Source organism: Macaca nemestrina, chromosome 7 (genome assembly GCF_043159975.1).
Source record: "Macaca nemestrina isolate mMacNem1 chromosome 7, mMacNem.hap1, whole genome shotgun sequence".
NCBI classification, from domain to species: Eukaryota; Metazoa; Chordata; class Mammalia; order Primates; family Cercopithecidae; genus Macaca; species Macaca nemestrina.
The window spans coordinates 143,786,054-143,801,445 of NC_092131.1; the positions used below are offsets into that span (position 1 = coordinate 143,786,054).

Consider the following 15,392-nt stretch of genomic DNA (forward strand, 5'->3'; position numbering starts at 1 on the left):
AGAGAGAGAAAAACAATGTTTCAAAGGAAACTATAGTAAACTTGTTATTAGATTCTAGCCTTGTCTGTTGTTTTTCAATTTTTATTATTTGCTTACAATTTATCTGGACTGTACCTTGAAGTCTTTCCTGACTACAAGTCTTCAAACTAACATTTTCAAATATTTTTTCTGCCGTTTTTCTAACTAATTGGAATCACTAGAAATTATGACTGTGCTTTTCTTAAAGCCCTACACACTGAAGTTAGGCAACTTAGACTTTGGGAGAAATAATAGCTATACACATATACACACATACACTTTCTCTCTCTATACACATACACATACATATAACCTATATATGTGTGTGTGTGCATTTATTTATTTATATCACCTTCCTGGCTGCCTACAGATGTATGAACTTCTTGGCCTTCTTGGCAATATAGCCTGAATTGTGTTTTCAGGATTGCTTTCCCTTTGTTGCTATAATCTAGCCTTTTTGTCCTCCTCTTTTCCCTGCCCTTTTTTCTTTCTTTCTTCCTCCTTCTGTTTTTCTCTGTGGGACAGGAGACTTCATGTCCTCTTAGGAATAAGCCTTCTTAGCCATATGAGACCTCATCTTCTAGGAGTAAACCATTCTAGTGCTGAGGGATATGACTGAACCTGTGACCAGAGACTCATTTTCTTCTACAATGCTTTCTCCACAAGATTTTGGAGAACAGGAGGGGAATGCAAAAGAAAAATAAAATCTCGTGATCCCAAACTCACTATGTCAAAGGGAAAGTTAAGGTTGGGAACTTTTTTGGAGTCACGCAGAAAACTGCCTTCCTTTTATTCCTAAATGGATAGCTGTAATTTCACATGCTTACTTTATCTTACGTAAAATGTAGATTTACTGAGCATGAGGTGAATGTATAATTGACTGTTTCCCCCATTCCCTTCTTTGCACTGAGTGCTAATCAAAGCCTTACAAGAATGTAACCACTTGCCCCATTACTCACCCTCCCTTTTTTTCCCTCTCCTCCCCTCTTGCTTGCTCTTTTGCATTTAAATATAGAAATTCCTAAAATCCTCTTTGGAAAAAGTACAGATTACACATCCTAGTTGTGTTTCTTTTTCCTGAGTGCATCCTCAACGTTGGCAAAATAAACTTCAAATTGATTGAGATCTGCTCCAGCCACTTTTTGATTTACAATGGCAATACCTTGGCGTGACCAAGATTCCCCACCTGAGGGTGACCAGGTTTTGATTTAAGGCCCTGTGGTTGGACTACTGCTGATGTGATAAGCTGTGCCTCTTGCTTTCTCGTCCCTTCCTTCCTCTTTGCTCTGGGATCTGTGGGTGACTACACTGTTCTATGGAACAGTATCACTGTGGTTGGACTTCATTCTAACCAGGGTACATCTTCACCTGCAGATATAGGGAACATCAGAGGTTTAAGACTGTTCCCCTACTCTATCTAACCTACCTGCATCCCAGGAAGAATAGTAAACCCCTAGTTACAAATAAAGAGGTCTAGAATCATAGTTGTCAAGGAATAATCTCTGGATTATGCAGCAAATCTACTCTCTAAATGTGAAGCTGAAACTTGAACCCAGGTCTTCTGTATTCCTGTTATTTCCTCTGTGCAACCCTGTGTCTCTATCAGCCAAGCCATCTACAAGCATCTGCAGGATATCAAGCATGGTCCCAGACATTTGGGGTGGGAGGGGATACAAATAGAAAAATACTAGTTTACAGCGGTATAAAAAAGCTGCTAGTAACAACTCCAGATCAGTGCTAAGAGATACACACACACACGAGAGAGAGAGAGAGAGAGAGAGAGAGAGAGAGAGAGAAAGAGAGAGAGAGAGAGGGAGAGAAAGGTGGCAGGTAGATCTGTAGGAAAGGCACCGTGAGGGTACAAGTGAGCTGGAAAGAGGCCTGGAGAGAAGTGGGCTTGGGGGCTGGGGACACAGGGACTTCAGAGACACATGGGATATGGGAGAATTTGCCTTGAGACTCTCACAGTGTCTTTCCAAACCTGTTGTACTTCACTGTATCCTTAGCATTCTTTTTTTCTTTTTTAAAAAATACTCTAAGTTCTGGGATACATGTGCACAGTATGCAGATTTGTTACATAGGTATACATGTACCATGGTGGTTTGTTGCACCCGTCAACCTGTCATCTACATTAGATATTTCTCCTAATGTTATCCCTCCCCTAACCCTCCAACAGGCCCCGGTGTGTGATGTTCCCCTCCCTGTGTCCATGTGTTCTCATTGTTCAACTCCCACTCATGAGTGAGAACATGGGGTGTTAGGTTTTCTGTTCCTGTGTTAGTTTGCTGAGAATGATGGTTTCCAGCTTCATCCATGTCCCTGCAAAGGACATGAACTCATCCTTTTTTATGACTGCACAGTGTTCTATGGTGTATATGTGCCACATTTTCTTTATCATTCCATCATTGATGGGCATTTGGGTTGGTTCCAAGTCTTTGCTATTGTGAATAGTGCTGCAGTAGACATACATGTGCATGTGTCTTTATAGTAGAATGATTTATAATCCTTTGGGTATATACCCAGTAGTGGGATCGCTGGGTCAAATGGTATTTCTGGTTCTAGATCCTCAAGGAATTGCCACACTGTCTTCCACAATGGTTGAACTAATTTACGCTCCCAACAACAGTGTAAAAGTGTTCCTGTTTCTCCACGTCCTCTCCAGCATCTGTTGTTTTCTGACTTTTTAATGATTGCCATTCTAACTGGTATGAGATGATATCTCATTGTGGTTTTGATTTGCATTTCTCTAATGACCAGGGATGATGAGCTTTTTTTCATGTTTGTTGGCTACATAAATGTCTTATTTTGAGAAGTTTCTGTTCATATCCTTTGCCCACTTTTTAAGGGGTTGTTTGTCGTTTTCTTTTAAATTTCTTTGAGTTCTGTGTAGATTCTGGATGGTAGCCTTATGTCAAATGGATAGATTGCAAAAACTTTCTCCCATTCTGTAGGTTGCCTGTTCACTCTAATGATAGTTTCTTTTGCTGTGCAGAAGCTCTTTAGTTTAATTAGATCCCATTTGTCAATTTAGGCTTTTGTTGCCATTGCTTTTTGTGTTTTGAAGTCTTTGCCTGTACCTGTGTCCTGAATTGTATTACCTAGGTTTTCTTCTAGAGTTTTTATGGTTTTAGGTCTTATGTTTAAGTCTTTAATCCATCTTGAGTTAATTTTTTGTATAAGCTGTAAGGAAGGGGTCCAGTTTCAGTTTTCTACTTATGGCTAGCCATTTTTCGCAACACCATTTATTAAATAGGGAATCCTTTCCCCATTTCTTTTTTTTGTCAGGTTTGTCAAAGATCAGATGGTTGTAGATGTGTGGCATTATTTCTGAGGCCTCTGCTCTGTTCCATTGTTCTATATATCTGTTATGGTATCAGTACCATGCTGTTTTGGTTACTGTAGCCTTGTAGCATAGTTTGAAGTCAAGTAGTATGATGCCTCCAACTTTGTTCTTTTTGCTTAGGATTGTCTTGGCTATACAGGCTCATTTTTGGTTCTGTATGAAATTTAAAGTAGTTTTTTTTCTAATTCTGTGAAGAAAGTCATTGGTAGCTTGATGGGGACAGCATTGAATCTATAAATTACTTTGGGCAGTATGGCCATTTTCACGATGTTGATTCTTCCTATCAATATTGTGATATGAGCATAGAATGTTTCTCAATTTGTTTGTGTCGTCTCTTATTTCGTTGAGCAGTGGTTTGTAGTTCTCCTTGAAGAGGTCCTTCACATCCCTTGTAAGTTGTATTCCTAGGTATTTTATTCTCTTCATAGCAATTGTGAATGGGAGTTCACTCATGATTTGGCTCTCTGTCTATTATTGGTGTGTAGGAATGCTTGTGATTTTTGGACATTGATTTTGTATCCTGAGACTTTGCAGAAGTTGCTTATCAGCTTAAGGAGATTTTGGGCTGAGGTGATGGGGTTTTCTAAATATACAATCATGTCATCTGCAAACAGAGATAATTTGACTTCCTCTTTTCCTATTTGAATACTTTTATTTCTTTCTCTTGCCTGATCGCCCTGGCCAGAACTTCCAATACTATGTTGAATAGGAATAGTGAGAGAGGGCGTCCTTATCTTGTGCCGGTTTTCAAAGGGAATGCTTCCAACTTTTGCCCATTCAATATGATATTGGCTGTGGATTTGTCATAAATAGCTCTTATTATTTTAAGATATGTTCCATCAATACCTAGTCAATTGAGAGTTTTTGGGACAAAGGGGTGTTGAATTTTATTGAAGGCCTTTTCTGCATCTATTGAGATAATCATGTCATTTTTGTCATTGGTTCTGTTTATGGTGATTGGATTACATTTGTTGATTTGTGTATGTTGAACCAGCCTTGCATCCCAGGGATGAAGTCGACTTGATCATGGATGGATAAGCTTTTTGATGTGCTGCTGTATTTGGTTTGCCAGTATTTTATTGAGGATTTTTGCATTGATGTTCATCAGGGATATTGGCCTGAAATTCTCTTTTTTTGTTGTGTCTTTGCCAGGTTTTGGTATCAGGATGAGGCTGGCCTTATAAAATGAGTTAGGGAGGAGTCCCATTTTTTCTGTTGTTTGGAATAGTTTCAGAAGGAATGGTAACAGCTCCTCTTTGTACCTCTGGTAGAATTCAGCTGTGAACCTGTCTGGTCCTATCCTTTTTTGTTGGTTGGAAGGCTATTAATTACTGCCTCAATTTCAGAACTTGTTATTGGTCTATTCAGGGATTTGACTTCTTCCTGGTTTAGTCTTGGGAGAGTGTATGTGTCCAGGAATTTATCCATTTCTTCTAGATTTTCTAGCTTATTTCTGTAGAGGTGCTTATAGTATTCTCTGATGGTAGTTTGTATTTCTGTGGGATCAGTGGTGATAACCCCTTTAACATTTTTTATTGTGTCTATTTGATTCTTCTCTTTTTTCTTCTTTATTAGTCTGGCTAGCACTCTATTTTGTTGATTTTTTCAAAAAACTGGCTCCTGGATTGGTTGATTTTTTTGAAGGGTTTTTTGTGTCTCTATCTCCTTCAGTTCTGCTCTAATCATAGTTATTTCTTGTTTTCTGCTAGCTTTTGAATTTATTTGCTCTTGCTTCTCTAATTCTTTTAATTGTGATGTTAGGGTGTCAATGTTAGATCTTTTCTGCTTTCTCCTGTGGGCATTTAGTGTTATAAATTTCCCTCTAAACACTGTAGCTGTGTCCCAGAGATTCTGGTACGTCATGCCTTTGTTCTCATTGGTTTCAAAGAACTTATTTACTTCTGCCTTAATTTTGTTGTTTCCCTGGTAGTCATTCAGGAGAAGGTTGTTCAGTTTCCATGTAGTTGTATGGTTTTAAGTGAGTTTCTTAATCCTGAGTTCTAATTTGATTGCACTGTGGTCTGAGAGACTGTTATGATATCCATTCTTTTGCATTTGCTGAGGAGTGTTTTACTTCCAATTATGTGGTTAATTTTAGAATAAGTGTGATGTGGTGCTGAGAAGAATGTATATTCTGTTGATTTTTGGTGGAGAGTTCTGTATATGTCTATTAGATCCGCTTGGTCCAGAGAACTGAGTTCAAGTCCTAATATCCTTGTGAATTTTCTGTCTTGTTGATCTGTGTGATATTGACAGTGGGGTATTAAAGTCTCCCACTGTTATTGTGTGGGAGTCTGAGTCTCTTTGTAGGTCTCTAAGAGCTTGCTTTATGAAGCTGGGTGCTCCTGTATTGGTTGCATATACATTTAGGATAGTTAGCTTTTCTTGTTGCATTGATCCCTTTACCATTATGTAATGCCCTTCTTTGTCTTTTTTTTTTATCTTCGTTGGTTTAAAGTTTATTTTATCTGAGACTAGGATTGCAACCCCTGTGTTTTTTTGCTTTCCATTTGCTTAGTAATCTTCCTCCATCCCTTTATTTTGATCCTATGTGTGTCTTTGCATGTGAGATGGGTCTCCTGAATACAGCACACCAATGGGTCTTCACTCTTTATCCACTTTGCCAGTCTGTGTCTTTTAACTGGGGCATTTACCCCGTTTACATTTAAGGTTAATATTGTTATGTGTGAATTTGATCCTGTCGTTATGACGCTAGCTGGTTATTTTGGCCATCGATTGATGCAGTTTCTTCATAGTGTCAATGATCTTTACAATTTGGTATATTTTTGTAGTGGTTGGTACCAGTTTTTCCTTTCCATATTTAGTGTTCCCTTCAGGAGCTCTTATTAGGCAGGCCTGGTGGTGACAAAATCTCTCAGCATTTGCTTGTCTGTAAAGGATTTTATTTCTCCTTTGCTTATGAGGCTTAGTTTCACTGAATATGAAATTCTGGGCTGAAAATTCTTTAAGGATGTTGAATATTGGCCCCCACTCTCTTCTGGCTTGCAGTGTTTCTGCAGAGAGATCTGCTGTTAGTTTAATGGGCTTCCCTTTGTGGGTGACCCGACATTTTTCTGTGACTGTCCTTAACATTTTTTCCTTTGTTTCAACCTTGGTGAATCTGACAATTATGTGTATTGTGGTTGCCCTTCCCAAGGAGTATGTTTGTGGTGTTCTCTGTATTTCCTGAGTTTGAATGTTGGCCTGTCTTGCTAGGTTGGGGAAGTTCTGGATAATATCCTAAAGAGTGTTTTCCAACTTGGTTCCATATTCTCTGTCACTTTCAGGTACACCAATCAATCATAGGTTTGGTCTTTTCACATAGTCCCATATTTCTTGGAGGCTTTGTTTGTTCCTTTTCATTCTTTTTCTTTACTCTTGTCTTCATGCTTTATTTCATTAAGTTGATCTTCAATTTCTGATATCCTTTCTTCCACTTGATCAATTCAGCTATTGACACTTGTGTATGCTTCACGAAGTTCTTGTGCTGTGTTTTTCAGCTCCATCAGGTCATTTATGTTCTTCTCTGAAGTGGTTATTCTAGTTAGCAATTCCTCTAACCTTTCTTCAAGGTTCTCAGCTTCCTTGCATAGAACATGCTCCTTTAGCTTGGAGGAGTTTGTTATTATCTACCTTCTGAACCCTACTTCTGTCAATTTGTCAAACTCATTCTCTGTCCAGTTTTGTTCCCTTGTTGGCAAGGAGTTTTGATGTGTTGGAGGAGAAGAGGTGTCTGGTTTTGGGAATTTTCAGCCTTTCCATGCTGGTTTTTTCTCATCTTATTGGATTTATCTACATTTGGTCTTTGGTGTTGGTGACCTTCAGAAGGGGTTTCTTTGTGGATGTCCTTTTTGTTGATGTTTATACTCTTCCTTTCTGTTTGTTAGTTTTCCTTCTAACAGTCAGGCCCTTCTGCTGCAGGTCTGCTAGAGTTTGCTGGAGGTCCACTCCAGATCGTGTTTGCCTTGGTATCACCAGTGGAGGCTGCAGAACAGCAAATATTGGTGTCTGTTCCTTCCTCTGGAAGCTTCATCTCAGAGAGGAACCTGCTAGATGCCAGCCAGAGCTCTCCTGTATGAGGTATCTGTCGACCTCTGCTGGGAGCTGTCACCCCATCAGGAGACACAGGGGTCAGGGACCCACTTGAGGATACAGCCTGTCCCTTAGCAGAGCTTGAACACTGTGCTGGGAGATCCGCTGCTCTCTTCAAAGCCATCAGGCAAGGATGTTTAAGTCTGCTGAAGCTGTGCCCACAGCCTCCCCTTATCCCAGGTGCTCTGTCCCAGGGAGATGGGAGTTTTATCTATAAGGCCCTGACTAGGGCTGCTGCCTTTCTTTCAGAGATGCCCTGCCTGGAGAGGAGGAATCTAGAGAGGCAGTCTGGCTACAGCGGCTTTGCCGAGCTGCAGTGGGCTCCGCCAAGTTCGAACTTCCTGGCGGCCTTGTTTGCACTGTGAGGGGAAAACCACCTACTCAAGCCTCAATAATGTTGGATGCCCCTCTCCCCACCAAGCTCCAGTGTCCCATGTTGACTTCAGACTGCTGTGCTGGCAGCGAGAATTTCAAGCCAGTGGATCTTAGCTTGCTGAGCTCTGTTGGGGGTGGGATCCACTGAGCTAAACCACTTGGCTCCCTGGCTTCAGTCCCCTTTCTAAGGGAGTGAATGGTTCTGTCTTGCTGGCATTTCAGGCACCACTGGGGCATGAAAAAGAAAACCTCCTGCATTGAGGTTGGTGCCTACCCAAACAGCTACCCAGTTTTGTGCTTGAAACCCAGGGCCCTGGTGACATAGGCACCCAAGGGAATCTCCTGGTCTGTGGGTTGTGAAGACCATGGGAAAAGTGTAGTGTCTGGGCCGGAATACACCATTTCTCATGGCACTGTCCCTCATGGCTTCCCTTGGGTAGGGGAGGGAGTTCCCCAACCCCTTGTGCCTCCTGGGTGAGGTGATGCCCCACCCTGCTTTGGCTCACTCTCTGTGGGCCTCACCCACTGTCTAACCAGTCTCAGTGAGATGAGCTGGGTACCCCTGTTAGAAATGCGGAAATTACCCGCCTTCTGCATTGATCTCGCTGGGAGTTGCAGATTGGAGGCCTTCCTATTTGGCCATGTTGCCAGCCTGTCTCCCTGAATTCTTTTAAAATACAGATTCTCTCCTCTTACTATAAGATTCTAATTTTCATCAGGTGCTGTGGTTTAAATGATGGTGTCTTTTCCAAAATTTTTGTGGTAACTGAATCCCCAGTGCAACAGTATTAAGAAGTGTGGCCCTCAGGAGGTGATTAAGTCATGAGGACTCTGCCTTCACAAGTGGAATTAGTGCCCTTATAAAAGAGCTGGAGGTTGAAGGGAGTGTCTTTTTTCCCTTCCATCTTCTCCCATGTGAGGACAGTGTCCCTCCCCTCTGGAAGATGCAGCAACAAGGTGCTATCCTGGAAGCAGAGTTGGGGCCCTCTCCAGACACCAAACCTGCTGGCCTAGCCTCCAGAACGGTAAAAGAAATTTCTATTGTTTCTAAAGTACTACACCATCTGAGGTGTTTTGTTAGAGAAGCACAAACAGACTGAGACAGTAGGTAGGCTTCAGGTATCTGTATTTTAAATCCATCTCAGGTTTACTCACTGGTATTTAGAAACCGTTGTTTTAAACCAAATCTCATGATGGCCATTCTTTTATAGTAATTGACTTTTTAAAAATACACTTTATATTTTAGAGCAGTTTAGGTTTACAACAAAATTGAGAGGAGGGTACAGAGACCTTCCATGTATTGCCAGCCCCCACACGTGCACAGCCTCCCTTACTATTGAACCACACTAGAGTGTACGTTTGTTAGAACTGATGAATCTACATTGACACATCCGTATCACTCAAAGACTATAGTTTACATTAGGGTTCATTGTTGATGTTGTACATTCCATGGGTTTTGACAAATGTATAATAATACTTATCCACCACTACAGTGATCATACAGGGTAGCTTCACTGCCCCAAATGCCTCTGTGTGCGTGGTGTGTTCATCTCTTCCTCCTTGCTACCCCTGGCAACCACTGATCAGTTTTGCTAACTGACTTTTCCTCTATTTGGGCATTTCTGGACATTTTTCAACAAGACTCGCTCCTGGTGGCTGGTTCCTCTGCTTTTTCCCATTATGAGATGTTGTGTTTTTTTGAAGGGGACAAGCCAGAACCAATCACATCATTTCTCTGAAGCCTGAAGAGGAAAACTGAGCCCATCAGTCTTTTAACCACTGGAGGAGAATCTTGGTGGGAACACTTTGTAATTTTAGATCCTAAAAATGAATGGTGTCATGTAGTAACTGTTAACATACACTGCAAGATGTTTATGATTCCCTGGGGCCAAATATGTAAACATTCTTCCAACTTAAGCTGCAGGAGATAGTCAATTTCACAAAGAGATGCTTTTTCCATTTATGTAAGATGACTGAGTAAGAGGAAATATGGGGTGCGGGGAGTGAAACCCTTTGTCTAGAGCCTGGGACAAGGGTACATGCATTAGGCACCATGTGTGATGGGCAGGTGGTTTGAGCTGGAGACCCTGGAAGAGGAGCTTGGGCTATGACATGAGCCCCGGTGGAGTTCATGTGGTCCCTCTTTTGAGACAGGGAAAGGTCCATGTTGGGGTCTTTTACCTTCTTGAGAGCAGATGAAAGAGAGACAGAGATGGTTCTCTAGGAGATTAAGGTGGATTAGAAGGATTCCTGTGTGGAATCAACTCAACTCACAAATCAAATGAGACTACATGGACAGAAAGGGCACCCTTAATGATTGAATTTTTTCCTCCTGGAAGGAGATGTTGAAATAGAAACACCAGGAACTCAGAATGTTACTTTATGAGGAAATAGAATCTTCATGGAAGTAATCAAGTTAAAATGAGATCATTAGGATGGACCCTAATCCAATATGACTGGTGTCCTTCCAAAAGGGGAAATTTGGGCACAGAAACAGACATGCACACAGAGAAAACACCACGTGAAGATGGAGGCAGAGACGGGGCGATGCATCCACAAGGCAAAGAATGCCAGTCATGACAGAAACCAGGGGAGAGGCAGGGAACAGGTTCTCCCTCACAGCCCTCAGAGGAAACCAACCCTGCTGGCACATTGTTCTCAGATTTCTAGCTTCCATAACTGTGGGACAATAAATTTCTGTCATTATGGCCACCCAATTTACGGTACTTTGTCATGGCAGTCCTAGCAAATGAGTACAAGCACTTTATCTCTTTTATTATGGATCTAAGTTTCATGGAGACAGGAAGTATGTGCTGTTGTGGCATATTTCCAGTGCCTGGAAAAGTGCCTGGCACAGAGTAGGGGCTTAACGAGTATTTAGCTCAATGCTTGGATCCTTTGGGGAGATATAGAGAGGTTATTTGACCCAGAGGACGCAGACCAATAGCCATGTATTCAGCACCTGCTGTGTAGCTGTGACACTTGGTGTTAGGAAGGTCATCTCTAATCCACAATGTAACCTGCAAGGTAGATCTCATTTTTCTTATGTCGCAGAGTGGAAACTGAGGTTTAGAGATTAGGAAAATTGCCCAAGGTAACACAGCTAGTAAGTGGTGGACTTGGGGTTGTAGCTCAGGCCTGCCTGAGTCTTAAGCCCTTGCTCTCATCGTTAGCCAGGACAGCAAAAGGAACCAGGCACGCAGCTGGTGCCAGAGTCCCCTTGGAGCAGACCTCAACTAGTAGCTTGGGGATAGATCTCTAGCCCCGAGAGAGGTACAGGGCCCGAGGAGTCATGTTAGGCAGAAATCTAACTCCCCGAATGGGAGCATGAGGATGGGCATGAGACTTGGGGAGGAGGAGGAATGGAGGTCTGTGCAGAAGCCCCTGGTCACAGCAGCAGCAGCGGGCTCCAGATTACTTGGATGTGTGTATGTGTGTGTGTGCGTGTGTGTGTGCGTGCGTGTGTGTGTGTGCGTGTGTGTGTGTGCGTGTGTGTGTGCGTGTGTGTGTGTGCGCGCGTGTGTGTGCGTGTGTTACCAGGAGGCTTGATGCAGCTGTATAGATGTGGGTGAGGCTGACTCACACTTTAGGGAAGATGTGCTGCAAGAAGAAATTCTGTGTCTTAAATGGCTTCTGTGTGACTGGCAAGATAGCAGGAAAGTGAACATGATTGCACTTCCAAATTGGCCACCATTCCCCCATGCAATTTCCTGAGACTGAGGCCACACAGAGGGTCATGAGACACAGTTTTAGGAGCCTTTTAAGGCTGTGTTCCCTGATATTCCGTTCAGGGCCACCCCGAAAGGAGCTCTTTCCTTTTCCACCTCCTGTCTGGGAGGTTCCCAATTCTGAAGGCTTTTCCAACCTAATATCTGACCCATGGGCTACAGGAGCAATTCTCAGGCTCTTTTACGCCGAGCCCCACTTTTGGATGCCATTCCATTTTTTCATCATATCGCTGGTACCTACTACAATGCCTGGCACAGAGCTCCTTCCATATGTGTTTGTTGAAGGAATAAAATGAGAAGCATGTCTCGGCTGGACCTTGCAGGACTATATACCATGGAAAGAGCTCCAGTAGCACAATATTCATTGCCTGTGATGGGGACTGAAGGGCAGGAGACCTCTATGGATCAGTGGAGCTCCCTGGTTGGGGAAGTGGCTCTGAGGCTCTGTGACTAGGAACAGAGAGTCTTCCTTGGTTAGCACAGACCTGCTGTTCCAGCTCCTTGCTAAGCTTTGAAGTGGAGAGGAAAACGGCCTCTGGGACTATCCAGATTGACGTCTCCTCAATATTGTGGTGGTTATTATTATTGTTACGGTCTCAGAACTGTATGAGCCAGCTGTACCTCTAGACCATTGTCAGGTACACAAATTGCCTAGGTGTGGGTGGAGTGTGTTTAAAATGCAAATTCCTAGGCCTTTCCACTGTGAATCCAGCTTCAGCTAACCTGGGGTGGAGGAACCTAAAGAATCTGCCCACGGGTGGTACTGATGCTACTGGCCAGAGGATTATACTTTGAGAAATGAATCTCTACATTTTCTCACCGGTAAAATGATGCTTTCAGATATCACTCAATTGGAAAATTCCAGAACTCTTTCCAGTGCTGTGAAATATAAGCACAGCAGCTTTGTTTGAGATATCAAAGGTTTAGCTCTAATGCCTGAGCTTGATTGCTAACGGGCTTCCAGAAGTCATATATTTCACTGGTCTAGAAGCTTACCTGGTTTCCAGGTATGTGTGAGAATCTATTCCCTCAAAGCAGGAAGGAGGCAATGAACTGGAAAGGATGAAGCTGCTGCCACAGTCTAGTGCAGTATGCCTCCCTCTGCATCCTTACAGATCAAAGGGATGCTAATGTAGGGGAACATGCAGATTTTTCAGAGTCTAGCTCCCTAGATGGGTGATTTCTTTTATGTCATGAAATACCATGAAAGAAGGAAACCCTTGGCTTTGTACTGGCCTCCTGTGGTGGAAAGTCCCAGAGATGTGAAGTCTCATACTAAGGCCTCCCATGCATGATGTGAGGTGAGAGTAAGATTGAATGGGAGGTGTTGGCTCTTCCTGGAAGGACATCTGATACTGAAGGTGACTAAGGCACCTTGGGCCTTATTACCCACAAAAGACCGACCACAGGTTAAAGGGACCCATGAAGAGCAGGCCTCCTGATGCTTTGGGAAGCCTGGAGGCTTTGGTTTCTTGTCACAAAGCAGTACTGAGGTGATGTGGAGTTTCCGTGAATGAGGTATCACCAGCCAGACTGGGACAGACGCCTGTGGAACAAGCCTCAAGCTCAACCCTGGCTAAGTTAAAAAGCTTGACTTTCTGCTCTGCGAATGTTCTCAAAGCCATAGAGTGATGTCAGTGAGGCTCACTGCGGAGTGTGTGTGGTTGTGTATGTGTGTGTGTGCATGCAGGTGAGTGGTGGTATGGTGGGGGCAACAGAAAGGGTCCTGGCCCTGGATCCCGGGACTTAAGAGGGCTTCCAGGACCTGAATGGTGATCCATTTTTGTAGGAAAAATCCTTATTATATCCCATGATGTCATTCAGAATTGACTCTGGCCTCCTGTCCTCATATCTGGCCTTATTTCCCACTGTCTTGCTGTAACCCTGACCTGATGCAAGTTTTGGGAGCTGTGCTTAAGACCTGGCTTGTACCATTCTCCTCTTGGAGCCCCAGGAGGGGGCACTGCCATCCCATGCTGGCCCCAGGTTAAATAGAACGCAAGAGCCTTTATGCTCGTGCTTACTGCCAAAGACAACCTCCGGTCTGTATTGAGAATAGAGGACAAGGAGGGGCAGCACTGGGCTTTCTAGCTGTTAGTGACTCCCACCATTTGTCCTCATAAAATACTAAGACTCATACCAGTACCAATGTGGATACAAATACTAATATGAGTCCAAATACCAATGCCAATACCAATTCCACCGCAAATGCCCATAGCAATCGTCATCCTAATCCTAATCCTAATCCTAATCCTAGTTTTTCCATTTGCTCCTTAGGGCTACCTCAGGAGCAGATGAGTCCGTGTTTGCAGGAGTACTGTAATATCAGAGTCTCCTTCCTATCTCACGGCCCTTTTCCTTTGATGAATACTCTGTAAGAGTTGCCCACCCTTTTCTTCCTAGGAGGAGAAGTGAGTTCTTAAGAAGACAGCAAAGCTTTGGAGCTAGAAATAGGAGAAAACAGTAAGATGGCCCTGAAAAGTGGGCCCCCACATTCTGGCTCATGTGGGATGCAGAGGAAATCCCTTTCTTGCTCCTGTGAGGTTGGGGCAGTGTCAGAGCCCCTGACCCCCACTTCTATCTGCCGGAGAGGGTGCAGCCTGCGGGAGAGGGGTGCTGCGCCTAAGGTGAAGAGCTGGAGGAGTAGTCCTCCCTAGCTCCCCTCCTTCCTTTTATTATTGTATTTTTTCTTTGAGACAGTCTCGCTCTGTCACCCGGGCTGGAGTACAGTGGCACAATCTCTACTCACTGCAACCTCCACCTCCCGGGTTCAAGTAATTCTCCTGCCTCAGCATCCCAAGTAGCTGGGATTACTGATGTGTGCCACCACACCTGGCTAATTTCTGTATTTGTAGTAGAGATGAGGTTTTATCATGTTGGCCAGGCTGGTCTCAAACTCCTGGCCTTAAGTGATCTGCCCGCCTTGGCCTCCCGGAGTGCTGGGATTACAGGTGCGGGCCACCATGCCCGGACCCTAGCTCCCTTCCTTCCGCCAAAGCGGGCAGCCCTAGCATTTTTATCTGGTGCAAGCCCCTCACCATGGACAGCTGCTCAGAACCCCCATCCACAGGTCCATGTGCTGGCTCTGTTCTTGGCAGGAACCACTTTCCAGACCAGGTTCTTCCCACGTGATGGAAGAAAGAAGAGCCAATTCCACACGGCAAAACCTGCCTCTCAGGGTGTGGGAGAGGCGGAGGGAAATGCTGCAGGGAAGGTATGTGGCTGATTTGTTTTGTCGTATAATCAATACCGGCTGTCCATTTGTGCCCAGTCCAGAGGATGTGGAGTGTGGTTTTACTGCTTTCCCGGAGGATGGAGGGTCATAACTCCTGTGGCTCGGCCTTTACGGTTTGTTAGTGGTAGCCACGCCTTACTCCATACGAGTCTCTAATCAGGATGCCAACCTCCACGTTGTTCTCTGGGACATTCTGTTTTACAACACACTCCAGTTTGCTGAGGGTTGAGTCTTGTGCTGTCTCTGCTGTCGTTGCTGGCTGGCTGGCTCTCCTGGGCAGGGTGGCCTGGAACCTGAATGGAGGCCAGCGGGGTGAGCTCAAGCCAGTGCTTGCTCTTCATTGCCAGAAGTTGAAGAGGTCTTGAGCACTAACAACCCCCAAGTTTTGGGTTCTGCCGCAGGTGCTTAACTTCCTCCAGCTTTACACTTCTTGTCTGTAAAATGGAGCGAACACCTGCTTCCTTTTCCCACTGAATGATGTTGAGTCAGAGGGATGATGGATGTGAAAGCACATGCAAATAGGAAGGTTCCTTTGAAAGCATGAGCTCTCATCATCATTATTTTCTGCTTAAGTGTTTTTACTCAATGGATTTGCCACTGC

The 15,392-nt window shown here is 43.8% G+C and overlaps 1 protein-coding gene across 5 annotated transcripts in view; it reads left to right on the plus strand.

Moving 5' to 3' along the window:
- LOC105489632 (uncharacterized) overlaps positions 1–15,392 on the plus strand; it is a 233,347-nt gene that overhangs the window by 100,904 nt on the left and 117,051 nt on the right. The window lies entirely within an intron of this gene.